This window comes from Zophobas morio, unplaced genomic scaffold, assembly GCF_036711695.1.
Source record: "Zophobas morio isolate AGI-343-1 ecotype UQ-CSIRO unplaced genomic scaffold, CSIRO_AGI_Zmor_V1 ptg000005l, whole genome shotgun sequence".
NCBI classification, from domain to species: Eukaryota; Metazoa; Arthropoda; class Insecta; order Coleoptera; family Tenebrionidae; genus Zophobas; species Zophobas morio.
In genome coordinates this window covers 18,409,219-18,432,531 of record NW_026972110.1, presented here as the reverse complement: position 1 = coordinate 18,432,531, position 23,313 = coordinate 18,409,219, and the positions used below count along the sequence as shown (strand labels likewise).

Genomic DNA, 23,313 nt, shown 5'->3' with positions numbered 1-23,313 from the left:
TTAAGAATATTTGCATAATTAATGACATAATCAGTTTTAAAATTGTAGGGTTTCAAGCCCCATAAATTTGTATCGATATCATCTGTCACTGTCATAAATACCCACCCCTCAAATACGTTTACCTCAGAGACTACATTACTAATTTTGTCCACCGTTCCTGTGATTAGCAACTATAGTGGATGTGGTTTCTATTAAAAGTATAGAGCGTCTGATTCAAAAGTCGTTCATATATATATAAATAACTAATTCTAAAAAAAAATGTAATACATTGTAATAATATAAACAAAAAAACTAGTTTATTGACACAAAGCTGTAACCATTCGGAAATAAATTAAATAGTTTTCAGAATAATAATAATAATAATAATGATGGTAATGGCACCAATTGCAGTGATTTAAAGTGTGGCGCACACCCCATAAAAATGCGTCCAGCTGCCACTGGCTCCTCGGCGCTACGTCGCAAACTTTGTTTACTCGGCTCCATTCGGGGTGCACCGAGTGGGACGTAGGTCTCGGATGGAGCCATCGAGCGTATATACCCTAGCAACTACTGCAAGTATATATTAGGTACGCTCTCCCAAAATCGATATGGTTTGTTTTGCGCGGGGGCAGGAGGGGCAAGTAAGGGCGGAAGAGAAATACGCGCAAAGACGGGGTGCGGGGTGAATGCGTATGGTACGCCATGTTACGAATTGAACGCCACAAAAAACATTTCACTACACATGAACATTGCAGTGTTTAGTCAATACGGCAATGAGCATGGCCACTCCAGCCCGACAACCCCTAAAATAACGAAATGTGTGCTGTTTCTGTATACGAAGACGTGCCACCGACCACTTTTGCCACAAGTGAGTAATCAGACAGACACAATTAATTACCCTTAACGCAAAATTTAAACGATACTGGGCCACCCAGCGCATGCACCCCGATGACGACAACAAACACCCCCGATTGTTCAGTCGCTTGGGAATGCTGCTCGGGAAAACCGCCGGAAAGATGTCGTATGGCGATATTTAAAACACAACTTTATGGCTTTGGCGCCCCTCGGTGTGACGCGGTTTTAGATTTCCCACCTTATAACTGAAATTATCAAAGTTTCGCTCGTCACTCTAGTAGAATTCGCTGCTGAAATAATTTAGTTGTAACGTTTAATGTTCTTCTAACTTTTTGGCTTTCTTGTTTATGATGCTTACTTATGAAGCTTGAGAATATGCTTTTACAGCTTTTAATAACTTTTTTTTTCTGCATCTAGGTCAGTGAGGTTAATTTCGACTTGGTCCTTGCGGTCAAAGAATTAGCATTTTTGCCGTTTTACACTTGAAGTTTCTTGTTCTGCCAACTTTTCCGTAAAATTTAAATAAACATATCTTTGGTAATATTTTTTTCATAAAAGTCGCTTTATACCATTTTTTCACTCGAAGTTTCTCTCAAATTAGTTGCAATAAAATCACATTATTTCGTTTGCTATTTATTTTAGTTCAAATGTTATCAAATTAAAACCAGTCCTGGCTTAATATTTTTTTATCAGAAATATTTCGCATTATAATACATAATAAATTGTATAACAAGTAGCACATTATAGTTTTTTTTTTTATAAATTTTTCAACAAAAGAAAATCTCACTTTTGAATATTCATAAAGATAATAATATACTTAAACACTGAAATTTAAGGTTAAAATGACGAATTAATGTTATCATTTAAGAAATAATTTCCCTCCCACCAACATTTTGCATATTAGATTCGGTTCCTGATTAGACAGACTTTTACCCTGTAATTTTTTAAATTTCTGCTAAAGTTGGCCATGATGGGTACGTTGGCCGTCCAATTGAAACGGCTGACGTAAGCATCATGGCCAACTAGAGCAGAAATTTAAAAAATCACCTGGTGTAATTGTCCCTTTCAAAAATCAAAAATTCTCCCTAAATTCTAAATTTAAGTTTTATTTATATTACTGTTACCAACAAACTAATAAAAAAATCTTTGAAACTCTTTAGATTTTGCAAAATTTTAACCGCGCTTACGAACGCATGGAGAAAGTATACATACTACATATATATAGGGTGAGTCATTATGCGCGTGGTGCGACGTTTCCAAGTTTCTTGAAATTTTTTGGCAATGGAAAGGTTCACAAAAAATGTCTCAATAGGGTTATTTTTAAAGTATGTGTTACAATATTCTGTGGGAGGATAAATAAAGGTACGCGCTCTGTTGTGATATCAATGAAATCAAATTTTAATATACAGGGTGTTTATAAAAAATTCTGAAACTTTACTATTTTCAATTATCCGTGTTTTAGTTTTTTCAAATAAAATAGTATTTTATTGCTGTATCTTACTCTATTTTTTGTTCTCATTCTTTTAATTTGTCAAAGTGAAAAATCGCAGTAACTATTAACTTTAAATATAGAAAATTCTTAACAAAAAAGAAAAGTAGAATAAGAAACAAGTACTGAAATATCTATATTTGAAGTCTGTAACACAATAACCCTACTGAGATTTTTTGTTAACTCTCCCACTGCTAAAAAATTTCGAGAAAATTAAGTTGTGCGTTACGCGTTAAAAATTGAACATTCTGTATAGTTAAAAATAATTCTAGAGTATAGTCAAAGAACCGTACAATTTTGGCCTTTGACTTTTCTTATATTTCTAATAATTAATGACAGGTATCGAGGAACACGCTCTTAGTGACTCACCCTGTATATACAAAAACATTATTAAGTATAAAAAGCTGCCATCATCGGAGTTGGACTGGATTTCGTTTAGACCCAAAAAAACTTTCAAGCTTCCCCGAATCGCACATCTGGCATTTGTTGCTGTGAATTGTAAAACTTTTTTTTGAGTAATTTCTTTAACAAACTGCATTCCTACTTTATTTATGAAACTTTTGTCCTCATCGCTGCGTATAAAGTTAGTTCGAAACAAAACAGAAATATCTTTTGGACTCCATCACTGCCACACAAAAAAAATACAACATATTGTCTCACATCTCTTCGTAGAATAAACTTTTCTGTTGTCTTACAACGTTTATTCTTTTCCGAAAGTCTTATCATAGTACGCACTTTAAGCTGAAAACTCTTGTGGGAATAAATGTGACTGAAGTAAATGTGGCAATTTTTTAGCGCCATCGAATGGAACTATAATTTCGGGTTTCAAACCAATATTTGATGAGAGCTTGTAGTTTTAGAAACACAAATAAAACGCCAATTGCATGAAGGGCACAAAAAATGATAGTGGGTTTAATTTGTTGGTTATTTTAGCCCGAGGAGATGACAGCGTAGCTGCTGAAACGCATCAATAGCGTGTTAAAACCTCTTCGAGGCATTTTGGAGTTTCAATGAAATAAAAAAAAAACGTAGAAACTATCAGCTCTAGGTATAGAAAATACAGTGTTTTCTGCACGAAAAATTGAGACATGACAATCTGAAAATTAAATTAATATAACTTTTAAAAAACACTCTGTATACTAAGGCCAAATTTTATTGTTACTGTAATAAAGTCCTTACTGTTGTATTTTATTCCTAAACCTTGGGATTACTAACAATACAATTTTCTTATAAAAAAATATATAGAGTGTTCCATTTAAAAAACGAATGTATGTGCATTTTTTGTACTTACTACCATATAAAGGTTTTGTATTAAAAAAGCAGTTATAATTATCATATTTCTTTAACAGTTTTCGATATGACCACAAAATTTACAGATTTCACAACAAAGAATGCTTTTCTTATTAGCTTATTACAATTTCAGTATTTTTACTTCCTGCCCGTAAGCTAAGAGTACGAAAAAACTACTCTTCCGTTTCCGTCTATCTGTCTGTCTGTCTGTCTCTCGTTTGTGTCGATATTTATTAAACACGTAATCTCTGAATCTACTGGACCGATTGTTGTCAAATTTTATATGTATATTAGGAATGTCAGGTAGATGGTAAAACGCGAATCAAAATTTTTCTAATCATCCCCACCACCAATGTGATGACGTCACCTCAAAATTCTACTTAGCAACTGGGATTTAAATTTTATAAATATCATATTTCAGAACTTCCGAGGCATCCAGATTTTCGCAAAAAGTTGAAATTGTACAGCAACCGTTTATATTAGTATATGCGGAATTATATAACGTTATTTCCTGGTATACAGCGTAGAGTTCCCTTTCGGTTGCGGTATTATACGCCACATGTCGGAATTTACATACTTTATTGGAATAACGTTGATCAGAACATGTTCAAATGGAAAAACTCATTAATTAATACATGCTTACTTTATCAATGCATTCATATTTTTGGAGAAGTTGTTAATCCGTTTCCTATCAAGGACGCTTTAGACCAAATATAAACAAGTGTGTTTTCGTAACATAATGCGTTGGAGTCAGAGGCGGGGTATGGGTAATCAAACAAATGACACATTAATGTATTCAGAAAACAAGCTGTACAGTTTCTAAAAAATATATATAGAGTGTCATTAAAAAAAATGTGTTTGTCGTAGACAATCAAAAATTATAGAATGTCAAAACATATTTATAGGACGTCATTTAGCTTCTTACATTGTTACTAGTATTACTTATATTTGTCTCAATCTATAGAGGTTATCACAAATAAAAGTTTCACAAAATATTTTTTTTTATTTTGAAAGAAGCAGGAACTGTTGGACTATACCCCAAGTCCTCTCGAAATAATTTTTGGCCATTTTTTTATTTACGTTTCCAGTCTTATGGAATATTTTCCATAAACATACGTAGAACAGAATGAAACAACGAACAACGTACAAGGTAAAAACATCCTCCTACGACAATTAGAGGCCTTATTTTCCACTAAATAATTTCATCACAAGTATTTTTAGTATTCCGTATACACTGTATAATTATTACAGTTGGACGTGAAATAGTTCCATTCAACGATATTTTTCATGACGTCATGTTGCCACTGATATAAATTGTCTCATTAGTGGAAAATGAACTTTCTAATTTGTTCTGTTCTTATTATCTTCAGTCGTAAAGAAATGTTTACGGCGTATTATTTTGCAGTAATGGTCAAAACAATTTATGTTGAAACGTAAACTTAAAATTTTTCGAAAATCCGTATTGGGCTTGTTTTATTTTCAGAAACTGACTGATTTATTTTACATTCAAACTGAAAAATGTTTCAATCTTAGGAATAAAAATGTTTCATTACGATTTTGTTTTATACCTAATTTCATTAATAATGGTCTAGAAAATTTAGACTATTTTTGCAGAAGAAAATAAATATTTCTACAGAAGTTAACGAGAGATTTTATTATAATTATTTCGACAAACTCAGGAGAGATTTCTATGATATTTTTTTTTATTTTTTCAACACGCGGGATGATAATAATAATTTGCTTATTTCATGCATATATTTATTAAACTTTTGGGCGTAGATTTAAAAGACGTAAATTCAGAAAATAATGAAATATCAAGAAGATAATCGATGTTGAAATGTTTATTGTCCAGATGTTGAATTCTCGGAATTTTCGAGTCTAATATGATGAAATTGTTTTTACAAGAATTTACCATGTGTGTTTCGATTCTGTTTAAAAAGAGTGGATTACGAACTCTTTAGACTAGCGCCTAACACGCGACTTCCAGCACCCCTAAGGCACCGACACCGAATGCATCTCCAAGTTTACTTTTCACTATGGACTTGTTTAATAATTCCTTAGATGACGCCATCAACTTCTCAGTGGGGATAAATATATTACGTTAATGAGTGTTTGTAGGAAACATTCTCCATTCCTAAATTAAAAGAAAAAATTCATTACAGCCTATAATTTTATCTCAAAATTATCTGTCATAATGAACACAGCGTTGCCTAAAGCTAATTACCCATAACTCACAAAATCGCGCAACTTTCACCACCCCGCAAGTCGTTATTTCCCCTATTTGAAGTCACATTATTTCTAAATCCTACCCTTCGACAATTTTTCCGAGCTTCCAATTCAGCGAACTACAAAAAATCGTCCCTCCACGAGTTCAAAAGTCAAAAACTCTCAACTCCCTCCGCGAATACCCGCTAATTACGAAATTTGAAGCCGACACACTCGGCAAATTCTCGCCAGGATTTGCGTATCCCGCGAGTTGTGACAAATGGGTAGGGATATGGGACGTCGTGGGGGAAGAGGAAGGAGATGCACACGGAAATATGCGAACTACCATTCGCACATTTACACGCACCGGAAATAAATTTTTCAATTTGAATAAAGGTAGAGTCCGCATACGTTAAGGACGATTTTTGAATTTAGATATAACACAGGCATGCATAAAGCAAGAAAACACACAGATCGCAAATATCACGTTACGAGCCGAGACGCGGCCGGAAACTGAAAGAAACGCCACTGAAATTGTTCATAATTAGAAAAAAACGGATTCCCGGAAATTTTTCGTCGTTTTATTTTTACAGTCGGGTGTTCCAAAAGCTCTGTGTGTATGGCGAGGAAAGCGTGAATGATGAAGCGGCTGAAAGACGTTCGATGTATGTGAATGTCGGCACTGTTTCGATTAAGCGGTATGATTTAGTGCAACAAATTGCAATAGTGCAGCGGGAATGTGGTATTTACATAACAAGTACGTGGGAGCTGTAATCTTCAGTAACGTGGTTTTGATTAATTACTTTATAGGTTCTTCATCCGTACGCTTAACCATTTCTGAGTAAAATTGTTAAAATTTTTGGCCACAAATGAGAATTATGAATTCATTACCATACATACAACGTTATCTCCGAAAGCGAACGCACTAATATTTATTAGCATGATTACAGCATCCATTTATTAAAAATATAGCAAGAAAACAATCACACAAAACTTATAAAAAGCGCCATTTTGCACGAACTGGTTGTTCATGTTTTGTAATGGCCATGTCAGCGCTATAACATCGTTTTCATTGTTTTTATTTTTTCTTTCTTTCTCGGTTTATAAGCTTCATAATTTCAGTCATATAACATCAAAGCGAACTCTTTTGTCGCACCAAAATTGGATTTCAAACGCGATTTTAATGTTTTGCAATGCATTACTGTGCGATTTGGTTGAAGACTTGTTACGAAATTACCAAAAGAGCTGCCTCCGATATTTGTGTTAGCACATGTCGAAAAAAGCTGCGAAATGTTAATCACAAAATTCACAATTAATCTCTCAACGGTTCTTTGCGTCGGATTAATTTGTACATTTTCGCGAATGACTTGTATGTCGTCAGCTTTTGAAAGATCTTTCCTGTTCTTCGAGCTGGTGGTGATTTCATTAAGTTTTCAGCGGTTCTGAAAAATATGAAAAACGCAAATTGGAAAATTCAAGTTCTAAAAAAGTTTATACTTTGCTTTCCTCGGTTTATATTTACCTTTCCAAAAACGACAACTGTTGACGTAAATAGAACATAAACAACCCGTTTGCATCCTACTTCCGATAAAACAGGAAAATAGGCTTTTAAATGTCACAACTAATTAAGGTTTAACTTGAAATACTTGATTATTTTGCCCTCCGAAGTAATTTTCTTAAAATTTAATGATGACGTTACACTCCAGATATATGTATTTCTAACTACCGACGAGTGAGATTGTTATAATAAATTATAATATCACAAGAAAAATTATTCGGACTAAAATTACGGTTGTTTCAACTTTTATCTAAATTTTGTAGATGACGAATACAGAAATTTTTAGGATTAATTATATCGGATGATTTTTTAAATGTCTGCTCTAGTTGGCCATGACGCTTACGTCAGCCGTTTCAGTTGTACTGCTGACGTACGCGTCTTAGCCTACTAGAGCAGAAATTTAAAAAAACGCGGTATTAATTCTATTTTCGAGATTTTGGGAAATTCTTTGCTATTTTTGTTCAAAATAGTCGTTTTCAAAACTCTTGGTGCTTCTGTAAGAAAGTTTTTGTTTTTGTGTTAGGAAGCGAAGACCGTGAAAATGGTTTATTCTGTTGAACAAGACTCTTTCACTGTTAGGTTGTGTTATCGCAATGGGACATTCATAAACGGAGAGTCCGTGTATTCTGTAACCGCTTGTAAGCAAGAATATCTGGTCAAATATCGATGTAATCAACAGATTTGTTCGAACTGTCAGTGTCGACAAAGGGAAATCTCCTGAAAGACCTTTAGTATCTGAGGAAGTTGTTGATGATTTGAGACGACTTGAGCAGAATCCGCAAACATCTTTGACAAAATTTCCGCAGCTGTTAGGAGTTCCTCTTACAGCATGAAATTGAACAATCTAAAGTATTGACGAAAGGATGTTATAGAACATTTTGGAAATTAAAAAGAGAGTGAATATGTGCCTTAAACTAAATGCTGAATATTTTTAACATTTACTGTGATGTTTAATAAATTAATGATTTTAATAAATTTGTTTAATGAATTAGTTTTATTTTTTAAGAAGATTTGAAGTATTTAGGCAACCAGTTATACAAATGCGTGTGGTATTTATCGTGAGTTTTTGGGCACTTAGTAAGTTCAAAGTGCAAAACTGAGAGGCGGCACATGACCTACTTCGACCCTATAATAATTTATAGGAACCCTATAAATACACCTGTTCAACCTATTCTCACTTGTATTGTTTTTTTTTTCCATCATTTCTCGTACTTCTTTGGTTGGGTCGTTACTTATTATCAGTGTTGGGGACAGATACTTTTAAAAATATCTAGATAACAGATACAAGAAAACAGATACTTTTTGAAGCTTTGGCGAATAAAATAACTGAAAACATGTTTATGTATTTTTTTTGTATTGTTTAATAAATTTTTAAAAATTAACAACATTTTAAACGTATTGTCACCTAAATTATTTATTCTTGGTGTCAGAATTTGGTTTCCGCTACTAAACATCCGTTCCACAGGTGCAGAAGAAGGGATTGGGATATTAAATTTAAAAAATAAACGTTTTACTGTAGCATAGTTATTCAAGACTGAAAAATCTTTTCTTTTTTCCATAGGCCATCGCTTCGCTGTTTGATGTGTCGCAAATTGTGCAATATTTATTACGTACGCTTAAAAAGAATATTTTTTTGTTTTTATTCCCATACTACAGTGTCCAAATTGTGTTTGAGTATATCTAATAATTATCTCCAGCATTAAAATTAATATTTCAAAAGAATAGGGGAAATGATTATTCTGTGCTGAAAGTCTGTTGTCGGCAACCTGTCATAAATTATTATTCTTCAATATCGGCTTACGATGTTTTTATGACCATGTCCGGTAATCGTCTATCCCGGTGAGACAGGTATATACATTTTAGGAAGAATTGCTGGTTCCGTTAAGGCAAATAAGTACAATTTCTTAGAAAGGTATTTAAACCCCTTATAGAATCAAAGGCTGCCTGGCAGACCGGAATCACCAGAGTGCAACTTTAAATTTTCAGATTTTTGTTGAAACTCATTTTTTTTAATCTCGTTTCACGATTTCTGAGAATATATCACGATAAATTATTCTACCGAGGGTTGTAAAAATATTAATTTTATTGCCCAATATAATTATACTTAAACATAATCGGCACATTCTAGGGCAAAACGGACCTGCCAAGCCCGCCTCGCGTTAGGTCCAACAATGAAAAAGTAAAGAAATGACACATGTGGCAACAGGAAAAGATGCTACATTTGTCTGAAAAATAAAGATATAAAACAGTAACAAATATGCGATTTATGCGAGAGAAATGTATGTATTAAACATTCGATTAGTCGATAACAAAACTAATTTGTGCTAATTGAAAAAAATAATCATTATGTAACACGCAATTATTATTTTCTAAAAATATATTTTTACTATTAAAATTACTCTTATTTAATAACACAAATACAACCAGCGGGCCTACCGGACCCGGGTTGTTTAGGTACACAGATAAAATGCTTTACCCCGACAAGGGCAAAACGCAGTCAATAGTGAATTTTGGTTTATGGTTTTTAAAATACCGTCTTACCATGGCTTAGATTTATTACCCTTCAGGATTATATTTAAAGATGTATGAGTACTGAAGGCTACGATGTAGGAAATGATGGTATTTAAAATATGAAAATTTACGTCACAGAACACTATTAGTGGACCTCTTACCTCTATTTTTGATTATGTGACCCAAATCACCAACATGAAGTATCAAAAATTACTACTAGTATAACTCAACTAATAACTACTGAAAAAAAAGTGAAAAAAAAAGTGTATCTGTATCTGCGCCATTAATTTTGTATCTAGATACAGATATTTTGTGCTTAAATTCGATTTTATCTAGATACAGATACCTACTAGATACCCAAAAATGTATATAGATACTTTATTTAGATACTGCCCAACAGTGCTTATTATTTCTTCATCATCTTCGACTTCTACTTCATATTACAGTTCCTCATCAGTATAGACTTTTAGCATTTCACTGAAGCATTCTCTCTCGATAAAAATTTCGAATTATTTTCCTTTTGTACTATTTTTCTATTTCATTAACTTTTTCTTCATTTTTGACTCGTGCTATTTGCCTACTGTAAAATATTCTTTCTTTTTTTTTATTTATAATGCCTCCATTCGTAACGAATTTGTAATTTCAGTCTCTCGTTTATATTCTTCATTCTACCGGTGCTCTTTCTTTCGATGTTTTTTAAGGTTTGTACTCTATGTTGCGTATTGAATAGTTGTCTCCAATTTCTCCTATTCTTCTTCAATACAATCGTGCCGTTTTCTTAATATGTCGGAATGATCTTTTTTTCCTACTTTTATTGTATGTTCCTATTTTGTAATTCTCTAACATCCTGCTGGTTCTGTGTAATCGGTTTTGTTTTACTTTTAACACATTTTTTTATACAAGCTTTGACCTCCTGTTAAAAAAAAAAAAATTCAATTATTCAATTTTTCATATGTGCCTTCTACTTTTTCCGAAAAAGGGTCCTTTATATCTCTTCTTTTTTCTTGGATCGGTGCGTATATATTTTACAGGGTAATGTGATGTTCAGCTCCAATTTCTAAATAACTATCTAAAATGAGTTGGAACTTTGTTACGTTCCAAATTATTGCTTAACAGGACACAAACTCCATATCTTCTTATTGATGTTAATTTTCTGCCTCAGTTGTATATCTATCAGATTAGTGTTATTTCCTTTTCGTCTTTATTAAGTTTTGAACTGCTCCTTATCTTTCTCATTTTAACAAAACCTGTTTTCCTGTATGAGACCTTATTTTTTGGCTCTCTTAACACTCCCACCAGCTCATCTTCTTTTTCATCTCAAATCCACTTTTGTCATTAACATTTTTCATGTATCCCATATTAACGTTGTTGCGTTTGGTTTTTTATTTTTGGGTTCCTTCAGAAATTTTCTTCTGAATTCTAACAGATTACCTATGTCATTTGCCAAAATCAGTCTTGCCCTAGCAAGTACTAGCCCCACCCACCCGTCTTTCTAGTTTCTTAGAGATTATGTCATTTGCCAAAATCAATCTTGTCTTAGCAAGTATTAGCCCCGCCCACCGACCCCGTATTTTCTTAGAGATTATGTCATTGCCAAAATCAGTCTTGTGTTAGCAAGTACTAGCCCCGCCCACCCGCCCTCTATTTCCTTAGAGAGTAAGTCATTTGCCAAAATCAATATTGTCTTAGCAAGTATTAGCTCCACCCACCCGCCCTCTATTTCCTTAGAGATTATGTCATTTTCCAAAATCAATCTTGTCCTAGCAAGTATTAACCCCGCCCACCCGCCCCCTATTTTCTTAGAGATGTCATTTGCCAAAGATCAGTCTTAATGTAGACAATGTCTTAGTTTTGTCAAACAATTTTTCTTTCCCAATTTCCAATTTATACTCCTGTACTTGTGGTTTATTAATCTACCTTGATTTTGTGGATTTAAGGCGCAAAATTTTGTATGAAAAACTCATTTTTTTTCTTTACACTGTAACTGGTTTGCCCGTAGCTTAGCAATCCAGTTTAAATTATAAGGTGTAGCGGAGCTTCCAAAGCGCCCCGCTAGTACCCTCTCAAAGGCGCTGTCCTCGGCAGCGCCAATATCAACCCCACCATGCTCACCCCCACTGGAACGCACCCCACCTGAAGTTGCGTCACTACGCAGGTACTCCCACGCAGCTCAACCCTTCCTTGTGGCCACTTTTCAGGAAGATGGAACTCCACCATCTCCACCTTAAGGGCTGCACTGTCTCGATCCCCTTCTGGTGAGCAAATATCCTAGTACCAATTTTTTTGTATTAAGAACATCTTCGGCATGTTATCAAACAAGCAGAGACGATTTTAAATAATTCTGATCGTTGGTGGTCTTCGGTTCCTGTTCTGAGTTTATGGTTTCTTCGAAAAATGCGTTTGTGTTGATGCAAAATCTAGTCATCGATTTAATATTAATTCACCGTTTTCTTTGATGTTTCTATGTATATGATCATTGTGTGTGACACCTTATCTAGAATTGCTATATAGAATGACTGAAAATTTGTGAATGGGTCGATTTATTTTATTGATTGAATCAAGGTTTCAAGTTTTCAGGCCATTTTTTGGACTTTGAAAAATGTACCAAGGAAAAATGTATCAATGTATTTTTAGTTATATTTGGGGATTTACTAGCTTAATTTTTCGAAATTGTATGGCTAAAATAATTACATCACAAAAGTGTTAGCTACATTTCGTGGACGAAGGATATTTTCCCATAGTAGGAATTAACAATTTCACACACATAAATAGTTTCTATTTCACTTAGTTAGTCAATTGTACTTAAAATAACTGACGTTAATTAGTTATGATTATTCATTTAATTGTTATTTTCTCTTTTTATTTATTTATGATTTATATGTATGTTAATTGTTTTACCAAATTATCATACCATATAGAAAAAGCTTCTGGTGAATATTTCAGTATTTCCGTTATGCTGAAAACATTGGTTTGTTTTATTTGTTTTACTAACGAAAATACAAACAAAATTTGTATTTACTGTTGAACAACCACATTTACTTGAACTGTTTTTCACTCCATATTTCAATCATTGTAATTCTGAAACTTTTATTCTAACATCTAGTAATAAATCATCACCATTATAACAACAACATTTAACTAGTGCAAGTCAAAGTTCAGAAAAAAAATTAATACATGCGTATCCAGTTTGAAGTGTTATTTTTAAAATATGTATACACATTTTTATACAGCTACGTTTTAGCGTTTCACACACATTTCATATTTTTAACGATCACCATATTAATAAAGAAATAAAATAATTCGCCAAAATGACAACGAGGTCCTGGATATTATGATTCAGTTATTTTTCTAACATTTTTTATAGACGCGGAGGCATGATTATGGTAATTACTTATTTGTTAGTCTTTATTACTTCATTTAATTTATTCCACAAAGTCGAAATTTTAATACATTAAAAATGTAGCTAATAATTTGTTTACAAGAATCATTACTATTATTTGTATGACGTTAATTGCGCAACTCGCATATGATTGGATATTTCTAATTCAGTAAAACAAGGTAATAAAGTGGGATATTTTATTCAAGGTGTTAGAGCTAGAGAATAATATCGTTAGGGAGGAATGTACGAAATATTTTTAAGTGTTTTCGTCGGTTTTATAAAGACGTTGGCCTCTCTATGTACAAGGAACGTTTAATAATTTATTTCAACATAAACACACTAATGCCGTTTTATACATGTGTCCAAACACGAAATCGCACGAAATTAAATTAGTTGGGTAACAAATTTAAAACGCCAATAAGCATCAATCAATATCCTTTTTATTTCAAGTTTATTATTATTTGAACACCTTGATTGAACAAAAGACTCAGGAAACAAGCTGTCGTTCAGTCGCATGCGGGCTGACATATGAGGGAATAAAAAAGTGATGAACGTTCTGACAAAACAATTTCAATTGTTATTACACTGTTATCACGTCTGCCAGATAAAAAAGTGTATGACCGTCGAAATCAATGCATAACTTTGTCATTAGTTGCTTGTTTTCTGTCCTTTCGTTATCAATGGAATAATTAGCTTCCACTAAATGCATAATTTTGTGTGTTTAGTGACGAGTTTAGTATTTACAGATTTTAACGTCAATAAGTTTTCCTAAAAATGGGTCGAATTTTTTTAATTTAAGGAAGTAGTGCTGGGAGCAAGTATTAGATTAAATTATCACGCTTGTTTGATTTATTGGAAGCTAATTAAAAATGCAAAGAGGTAAATTGGTTTTAATAATGACTAAAATTATATAGTTTTTCTCTTTCGAAAACATATGATTTCTGAAAATACTTTAACCACTTGATATATTTTTTTATGAAGAATGGGTAATTTTTGTAATTATTAAGATAGACGTAGACTAGAAACTTATTAAAAAATCGCTAATTGTTACTTAATTATTAAATAAGTACCCCAGCTACATGCATTTAAATTGATGATGAGGAAAAACTACATTATTTACCTTTGGCTAGTATTTATTGCCGCACAAACGACATGTTTAATTTGTTAGTGAAGTGATAATGACACAAACGCTTCGTCCCACAGTGTTTATTTATAAGAAAAAATGTTGAATACCTCCATTGTCCAAAATTAAATTAGAAACAAAACGCTAATGAAAGATATTTAAAATATCAATACTAACGGAAGTACTTTAATACGGTCATTTTTGACCACCGTTTAATTTCATGTTTTGCGTTTCTGTAAATAATTTAACTTTAAGCTACTCTTACTTCATTACGATATATAATTAAATTTATTTCATCGAAAATCGATTATCTGATTTTTGTTAAAACTAGACACTAGTTTTGTTTCCGAAATAGTCCGTGATTATTTTCCCCAAACTAATAATTTTTATGCTAAAATCAATTTAAAGCCCCTAGCTAGTCCGCAAGCTCATTTCCGAAATTCAACTGACAATTTCCTCGTCGACAGTGGATTCTCATCCAAACAGTATCAACCGAGAGCGCAGCCCAATTAACGTCGGTTAAACCTCAAAAATCGCACGCATCGTTCGCCAACTAGATGCAGACATGCAGTGTTGCCGTGTAAATCGGACGGACATTTGCTATGTCGTAAGTACAGTAAGCACTGTGACAAAGATTAACTATTTCCGTGAAACTTTCCTTTTAAGAGAATTATTTGTCAAAAACATGCTTTTCAACCAACTCGTTGGTACCTGCAGTTTTACAATCTAGTCTTAAAGCTCAGTTGTGTCATACCAGTGAGCGTTTACTGTATAGCTTTTACGTGGTAATTTTTGGTTTTTGAGCTGCATTTTTCCTTCGTAAGTAACAAATTTTGTTTTTTTTTTAAGAAAAAATCGTTCCCCCAACTCAGTAAAGCGTTCTACTTTGTGCAATTAATATGCTTCGGTAATCTGAAGATTCCGGTGATCAGGATCACGTGGTTTATATACGAAGTACCTCAAGGGAGTGTTCTAGAGCCACTAATGTTTACCACGTTTTGTAGTGACATTAATTTAACAACGACATATCGCTCATATCATCAGGAATGGCTGATCAATTTCTCCCGTAAAATGTAGTGTTACTTATAAGGTATAAGCCCTTAATAAATTATAAAGCCAAATCATCGACAAACCTTCAAGGACGGTGCTTGAACTTCAATCTTTTTGTATTTTTAGAAGCAGAATTTTGATCCAAAAAAATGAAGGAAGCGAAAAATTAAAAAAAAACCTAATCTTTCAACAGTAGAGAAAAACCACGTTTTCACCTGAAAACAGCTTTCTAAAGAGTCGTGAAAAATCGCAGAGATGTAATTTAGATAATCGTTTTTAGGGTGCTTATTTATTAAAAAAAAAAAAATAATTGTCATTCTATCGAAATTTATCTAGAAAGACGACATTTCATGGATCACGTGGCAAATATTGTACTAAGTTTGAAATAACTAGGAAAGGTATGGGTGTTATGGTAGTTTGGAGAAACCACTGGGTGTTAAGCCACCCTTTCAGGTAAAGTCGGGCCCTAAGTACTTTTGGAAAATTAATAGCAGGTTTTATTGTGGTCGAAAGGACTTTATCCTGTTATTTTTCATTCGAATTGAAATCATTTAAAGCAATACAAGTGTGCCAATATGTCGAAGATAATTCAAATTAATTTATGGATTAACCCTTTTCTTGAACTTATTGTTCAAGAAGGGACTGTGTTTTGTCGCGTCTGCTCTAAACCGATAACTATTGTTACATCTGTGGACGCAGTATGCAGTTTTTCTATTTAGAAATACATACTTTAGAATCACCGGAAAAACTTTTGTTGGAATATTTCGAAAAATATTTAAAAATAAATTGTTACCAAAATAGTAATTAAATAATCGATTTATTGTTCTGTTTCTCAGTATTTGTAATAAAACGTAAGCTCGGGAAACCTGTTTTTGTACTTTGTAGATAAATTTAGTTCGGTTATTAATTTGAAAAAAAAAAAAAACAGCTTGGAAGAAACAAACTAAAAAGTACTTAAAAACACGTGCTAACAAAGAATGTAATCCCTGGATCTTACAATACTAAGGATTTATGGGATGGTTAAAATAAATTCACGAACCTTCAACCTGAACAAAGAGCTAGAAAAATTTATATTGAACGTTGCAGAAATTATGAAAGATTTTTTTTCGAAAAATTGATGGAAGTTCGGCCAGAAATTTACAAAGTTTGCTCAGATAACAAAATTCACAGGAAGAAAAGTACGCAAAAAAGGTTAAAGTCCAGAAAGGAAATAATGGAAATTGAAAGAAGCTCAAAAGATAGATATTAATTTCATGGGAAAAATTGAACATGAAATAAATCAAAGTAATCAGTGAGAAATACTTTGTTTCAAAATTAATTTTTAAATACAAATATTAAGAGAATGGCAAAAATATAATCGAAAAGAAAGAATGCATTGTATTAATCAGTCATAGAATAAGTACTTTACGTGGAATACTAGTTTTGGAAATAAATTTTCATCTTCACTTGTAAAATTTTTATAGAGAAATTCCTGTATCCAAATGTATGAGAGTGCAAAATTCAATGTATCTATTCTAAATTTGAAAAAAAGGTTAAATATTTTAGAAAATATCGAAATTCTTAAATTTCTACTATTTAAGAACTTAGAAATGTTGATACTTGTGTCAGCTTCCCTCTTTCTCTCGAATATTGACTACGTAGAAGTAATTTGGAATAAAAACTTCTTAATTTTGTAATTTAATTTTGTTTATTTAATAAAATCTTGTAATTTCACATTTATTACTTCCCGAGCATAAGCTAAGGAACTATATACAGTATAATCTCACTAATCCTGCACTATTAAAAACCAGAGGGTGCCGGATTATTGAAATGTTCGTATTAGTGGACTATAGTGAAAAAGTCATAGGTAATGAATAAAATATGCGTTTATTTGACATTTTTAACTATAAACTATTCTCACTTGAAAAAAAAAAATACGTAAGCACGTGCACGTGATAAGTTTTGAGGTTAGACTGCTAGACAGGTGTAGAGGGGCGAGGGAGGCGTGGGCGGAGGGTGCCAGATTATTGGACGCGCCGATCTATCGAAGTGCCAGATTAGTGAGATTATACTGTAATCGAATGGCCACTTTTATGTTTTCTCGACGTTTCATCACCCCAACAGTACGAAAAAACTAATCTCTCGTTTCCGTCTGTCTGTCTGTCTGCCTGTATTCATTTTTATTAGAGACGTAATCTCCGAAACTGCTGAACTGATTGTTGTCAAATTTTGTATGTATATTAGAAATATCTTGTAGATGGTTAACCAAAATTTGGGTAATCATCCCCACCAATAATTTGATGAGGTCATTTCAATGAATGGTATTCTAAAATGATTTGAATGTTACACAAAAATATACTCATATACTTGTAGTGTACGAATTTATCATTATTAATTCAGAACATTTTGTTTTATTGTGATTTAATTAATAATTTAAATAATAATTAACAGAAATAAATACTTTAGCTTCAGATTGCTATTACCTACTGCTGAAGGGCGAGGGGTGTTATTTATGCCTCTTCTATAAAACGAAAGTCGTAAAATCGAATTTTATAATTTTTTTAAAGGCTAGGTGGATTTGTCGGATTATACTGATAGCCTTCGACCAATTTTTTATTGATCAGATTAAAAACCTCAGAACTGAATACTTTGAAATCTTCCAGACGTTTGAAAGTTATTGTAAGAATGGTAAATTGTTAATCAAAATCTATGTTTATTCCCCTCAAAAAATGGTGACGTCATCTCAAAATCTTGCCTAATAAATACTACCCAAAATGTGCAAAATATAATGAGTTTTTGCTTGTGATTTATCATTGCATTACTATTTTTTAGATTGTGACTCAAAAAATTAATGAATGAGACAATTTATTTTATTGGTTAAATCAGGAACGGCTCACTCCATTTTCCCAGAAAATTTTGGAAATACAATACAATTTTTAGTATTACACTGCACCAATCCAAATTGATATACGTGTCCTTGCAAAAATTTGACGTAATCACAAAATTGTTTTTTGTTTCATTATACTTCAGGAGCGAGGGAAGTTCTGTCGAAACAACTTTGGATCAATTTTTTTATTACTGTACTACAATTATATTTTATTTGAATAAGTTTGCACTTTGATTTCAACTTTCACACAATTGTAGGAATTTCTTCTCCAATTACAAAATGAAAAATTGTTTTTGAAACTAATCTCCGATGTGCTGTATTCTATAATCACCGTAATATATTGTGAGTGTGACTTATATTTCAACTCTTCCTTTATTAGAAAGCAGCGTTTAAACCAATAGGTAGAACTTTTAATTTATGATTAAAGAATGAACTTTATGAAGAGAGGTAGAGACAAAAAAGAGAAACAAAAAGGATGGAAAAAAGAGAAAAACACAAAAAGAGAACACAAATTATTCATCCAACGTATGTAGGAAACATCATCCAACAGAATTACAAAAACTAATGAGAAACATCAATCCAGTATCAAAAAAATTAACGTTACTAGAATCGATGGAAAACGACAAACTAAAGAATAACAAGGAAGCGATTTGCTCAAACGAACTGACAAAGACTTCTTATACACCAATTTTCCAAACGTTGATTGATTTAAAAACTAAGAAACAAGAACAACACAGCGGAAACAAGATGGGCAGAAGTTGCTAAACCGTCGGCGGTACTCAATCGAACCACAGGAAGAAGCACGCAAACGTATCAAATAATACAAATCCAAATACCCAGAACCCCATAAAAAAATTATTAAGAATGATGGTAACCGTTATTTAGCGAATAAATTTGAGAATAATTTTACAATATTTAGATGTCAAATATTTTAGTTGTTGGTTCAAGATAGGATGAATCAGAAATTGTTGGCAAAGTTGAAACAATGTCGGCAAAATTGAGAGATTCATTGCAGGGGCGTTGAGGAAACAAGTGTTAGAAATCTGTACCGAAATAATTGTACAGTAGTTGAAAAAAGTTTTCTTCATTCAAATAAGATCTAGAGGATTTTTTGTTCTTGTAGCATTTAAACTTTTAAATTTATTTGTTTTCTAATAGATGTTACATAGGTATTTTAGTTGTTACTTTAAAGTAGAATGAATCAGAAATTGTGGCCAAGGTTTAGACAATGTTGGCAAAATATGAGAAATTCATTCCAAGGACGCTGAGGAAAACACGTGTCCAAAAGTTGTCTAGTAATTGAAAAAAGGTTAGTGTTTCATTCAAATAATAGAAAATACCTTTTAAGCAGATTAGTAAAAAGTAATTTTTTTTAGGGCCTTGGAGTCATTATTTCTTCTTTCTACTCTATTTGTTTTGTAATAGGTCTTAAATATTTTAGTTGTTGGTGTAATAAACTAGTATGAATCAGAAATTGTTGGCAGGGTTCAAACATTGTCGACAAAATATGAGAAATTCATTGCAAGGGCGTCGAGGAAAACAAGTGTTCGAAACCTATACCCAAAATAAATATACACTAATAAGATCTAAGTTGATTTTCTGTTCTTGTGACGTTTAAGCACTAAATTTATAAAAATGACGTGTACATTTATTTTTCAGCAGATTAAAAGGTTCGTAAAAACACGATGTCCTAGAGAATCTGTATTTGTATTTAACGTAATAACTGTAATAACAAATCGAGTAAAAATTGTTTAAAATCCGAGATTTTAATATGACTGAAGCTACAGTCGCATGACGAGTAATCAAAAGCTTTTAAGGATTTATTAACAAAAAAATGTCTCAAGTTGGAGATGATTTTTGTTGATTGCACGTCATTTATCAACATAAAGGTTATTTTAGCAACAAATGTCTTTTTGTGCAACGAATCTCGTTTATATACACTTGTTTTCCATTTATTTTTGTCATATTAATTTGTTTAACAAGAAATACATTTTACGTAAAAATGTTTTTTAAAACCGGCAGAAAAAATGTTTATCGCTTTTAAAACCCACAATAAGGGGAAATAAAAAAACTGTACTTAAAATGAAGTCTAATATTTAAATTTACTGTGTAGAAGCAAAATTATTACTGCACGATAAAGTTAACAACAGATAAATTAAAAGATAATTGGCAATTTTACCTCGACATTTGCACTGATAAAATTCCCGATTATTTATAGATCCGAAATTACCTGCAAATATTTACCAATGTGCAACCAGAATAATAATTTTTGCAGTGACGGTTTTATTAAATTAGCATCTTTTCCATTTTAGCTTATTACCGCACACGTAGAGTAAGCGTCTTCTTTGTTTAAAAAAAAAAATCCCGGCGATTCCCCTCTAATTATTTTCCCCGGAGCGAATAATTTTTACATTAAAATCAATTTATCCCCCGGCCGCCCACCGCCCATCCGCGAGTTCATTTCCGAAATTCAACTGTCAATTTCCCCGCCGACAGCAGAATCTCATCCAGACAGTATCAATCTAGAGCGCGGCGCCCCAATTAACGTCGGTTAAACCGCAAAAATCGCATCGTCCGCGGGAGGGCGGGCTAGGTGCGAATGCGAATAGAGACGAAGAGTGCAATGTTGCAGTGTAAGTCGGGCGGACGTACGGACATGGCCGGTTTTTCTGATCTGAGTGTAGCAGCCATGATGGCAGGCTAAGTGCCACCGAGAGCAAGTACTGCTCAAATCGTGGTAGGCGGTAAACGCGGCAGGTCGACGCGCAAGTGTTCTGCACGCACTAAGTAAGCAGGCGGCTGTGGACCGATCGCGATTGTTTCAACAATTGCAACGCTGGCTAGATTGCATGCACTCGTTGTCGGCTCGCGTTGTGCACAATCGGATTTTTGCAGTGTAGTGATTTTTGCGTTTTTTACTCATCCCCATTTTTATTTACGGAAATGTGAAACACAGTGCAGTGCTGATTTGCGACTGTTTTGGACGACGACGGAAGCCGCTAAAATTTAAAACACCACACTAAACGTGAGTTTTAAACCAATCAATTTGAATTTTCGAGCGCGCCAATTCCTTCAAATTTCGACTACTGTGGACACTATTTCGGTTTTGATACTACGCGCGAAAATTACGCGCTTACTCGTAATGCTCTTTTGTTTATTTATTTTTTAATGGGTGTTTGTTGGTGGTGCGGGTTGGCAACCACGGTCCGTACCGTTTAAATTACGGACCGAAAAATAAATAATGAATAGAAGTTGATAGTGTAAATGGGGTGCCGCGGGAGCGAAAAACCGTAAGTAGATGCATGTAAAGCGATTGACAGGCGGAGGGGTGGGGGTGCCACCCCCGGTATCGTGGACGCTTTTAGAATTCCGTTTCGCTCCAGGAGTAATTCGTCAATGTTTGATCAATTAAATTGCATTAAACTGCGTATTGATTTTGCAATTATTGGGAACCAATCAGAAATGGACTTTTTTCTTGTACTTCTGTGTTGCGCACGAACGTAGTTTTTAACTCGCCGGTTTTTCTATTTTTGCGCATATCCCGAATTTTTTGCCATTGCGCCATTGTCCACTTACTAATTTTTAGTGCTGTATTGATTTTATTTATTTTAACGCTTCCGCTATAAGCGCTCGAGCTTTCGCGCTTTTCCCTCTTCTCCACCTTCCTAAAAACATGACACACTATTTCGTCTAATTGTTCCACCGGATAATTAACGTTAATTTCAATTTTTCTGTAATTAGACGAACCTTGAGCGTTTAATTGCGTCAAGTCATAAACGAATGGCCAATCTTTTGGAAACTTACGCCGTCGATATTAAATATTCATTCCTATTAACGAAGTCTTAGCGCAATATTTTATTACGACGTGTTTTCCAAAATAACTTGTTTTTATCGAAAACAATTAACATCTAACGACACCGTGTAGGTAATTCGGAGGTGGGCGGTCAGGTAATTGTTAATATAACTAACTTACAAGATGAGCATCGCTTTCTATTTTTAAAGGTTATTTCACATTATAATTTATTGTAATTTGGAATACATGATATCATTGGCTTAACGCAAACGTCAACCTACTCCTCAAAAATAAAAACCAAATTCGGCGAATCTTATAACATTAATTAAACAATTATCCGGCGTCAACAATGTTGAAACAATTCATTAGCACTCCGGATGACTTCCTAGCGCCATCTACATAACATCTCCAAGACTTTAGCACCGGTTCACCGCAGCTTTCTTCATCTCATTAAAAATAGACACTCGAGCACGGATTGGGTCATTCCTTGCCAAAACAAACGCAAAATTGTAATAAAATTTTTTCTGATCAAAGCTCACCACCGCAAAGATCTAAAAATCTAGTTGAGAAAAAACACCGAAAGCGGCGCCGTGCTTAGTCCAAAAATGTGCTTTTCGTTCAAGTAAGTACGGCTAAATTGTAAGAGTCATTTTACAACAGCGATTTAAGAAATGTTTTGTTTTACATTCGGCTTCAATTTCAGTCACCATTAGAATTCGTAATTCTGCCTCATGTTTTTTTCATATCTAACCACTAATGTGATGCCGGAAAAACATCGTGCTTGAGAAATTCCAAAATTAAAAATAATCTGGTTTAACGTAGAATTAGTACAAAAATTTTGAACACGGTGTATAACTCCGGTGCTGAAGTCGTGAAAATTGTCCAAATGACTTCTGATGGGTCTTGATAACTGAAGATTATACCGGTAAACACTTTAATTATACTTCAGGTTGGAAGCAAAACGTGTAGATTTATGACGTGCTCGGGTAGTTAGCTTTAGAAATGGTGAATAGGGTTATAAATTATTATTACCATAATCTCCAACAGAACATAAAGCTATTAAAAGTTACTTGGTCAATGTTCACTCTTTCAAAACCAGAACAGTGATTTGGTTGAACGTATGATTTAGAACACTCATCGATTAAGAAACATTAAAAGAAATAAAAATCTTATTTTGATTTCCAGTATCCATTAGTTGTCAAACTCCACAGAATT

The 23,313-nt window shown here is 33.3% G+C and overlaps 1 protein-coding gene across 6 annotated transcripts in view; it reads left to right on the top strand.

Moving 5' to 3' along the window:
• Nucleotides 1–23,313, top strand: part of LOC135122911 (protein abrupt-like) — a 91,209-nt gene that overhangs the window by 3,639 nt on the left and 64,257 nt on the right. For 4 of the 6 annotated variants that reach the window (XR_010279484.1, XM_064047429.1, XM_064047426.1 and 1 more), the window contains exon 1: nucleotides 20,937–21,330. The exons of 1 other annotated variant lie outside the window; for it this stretch is intronic. The gene's annotated coding sequence lies outside the window, so the exon portion shown is untranslated. Of the gene's footprint in view, nucleotides 1–20,936; nucleotides 21,331–22,655; nucleotides 22,721–23,313 lie in introns of those variants that run through there. One more of the 6 variants, XM_064047428.1, reaches the window with a different exon arrangement.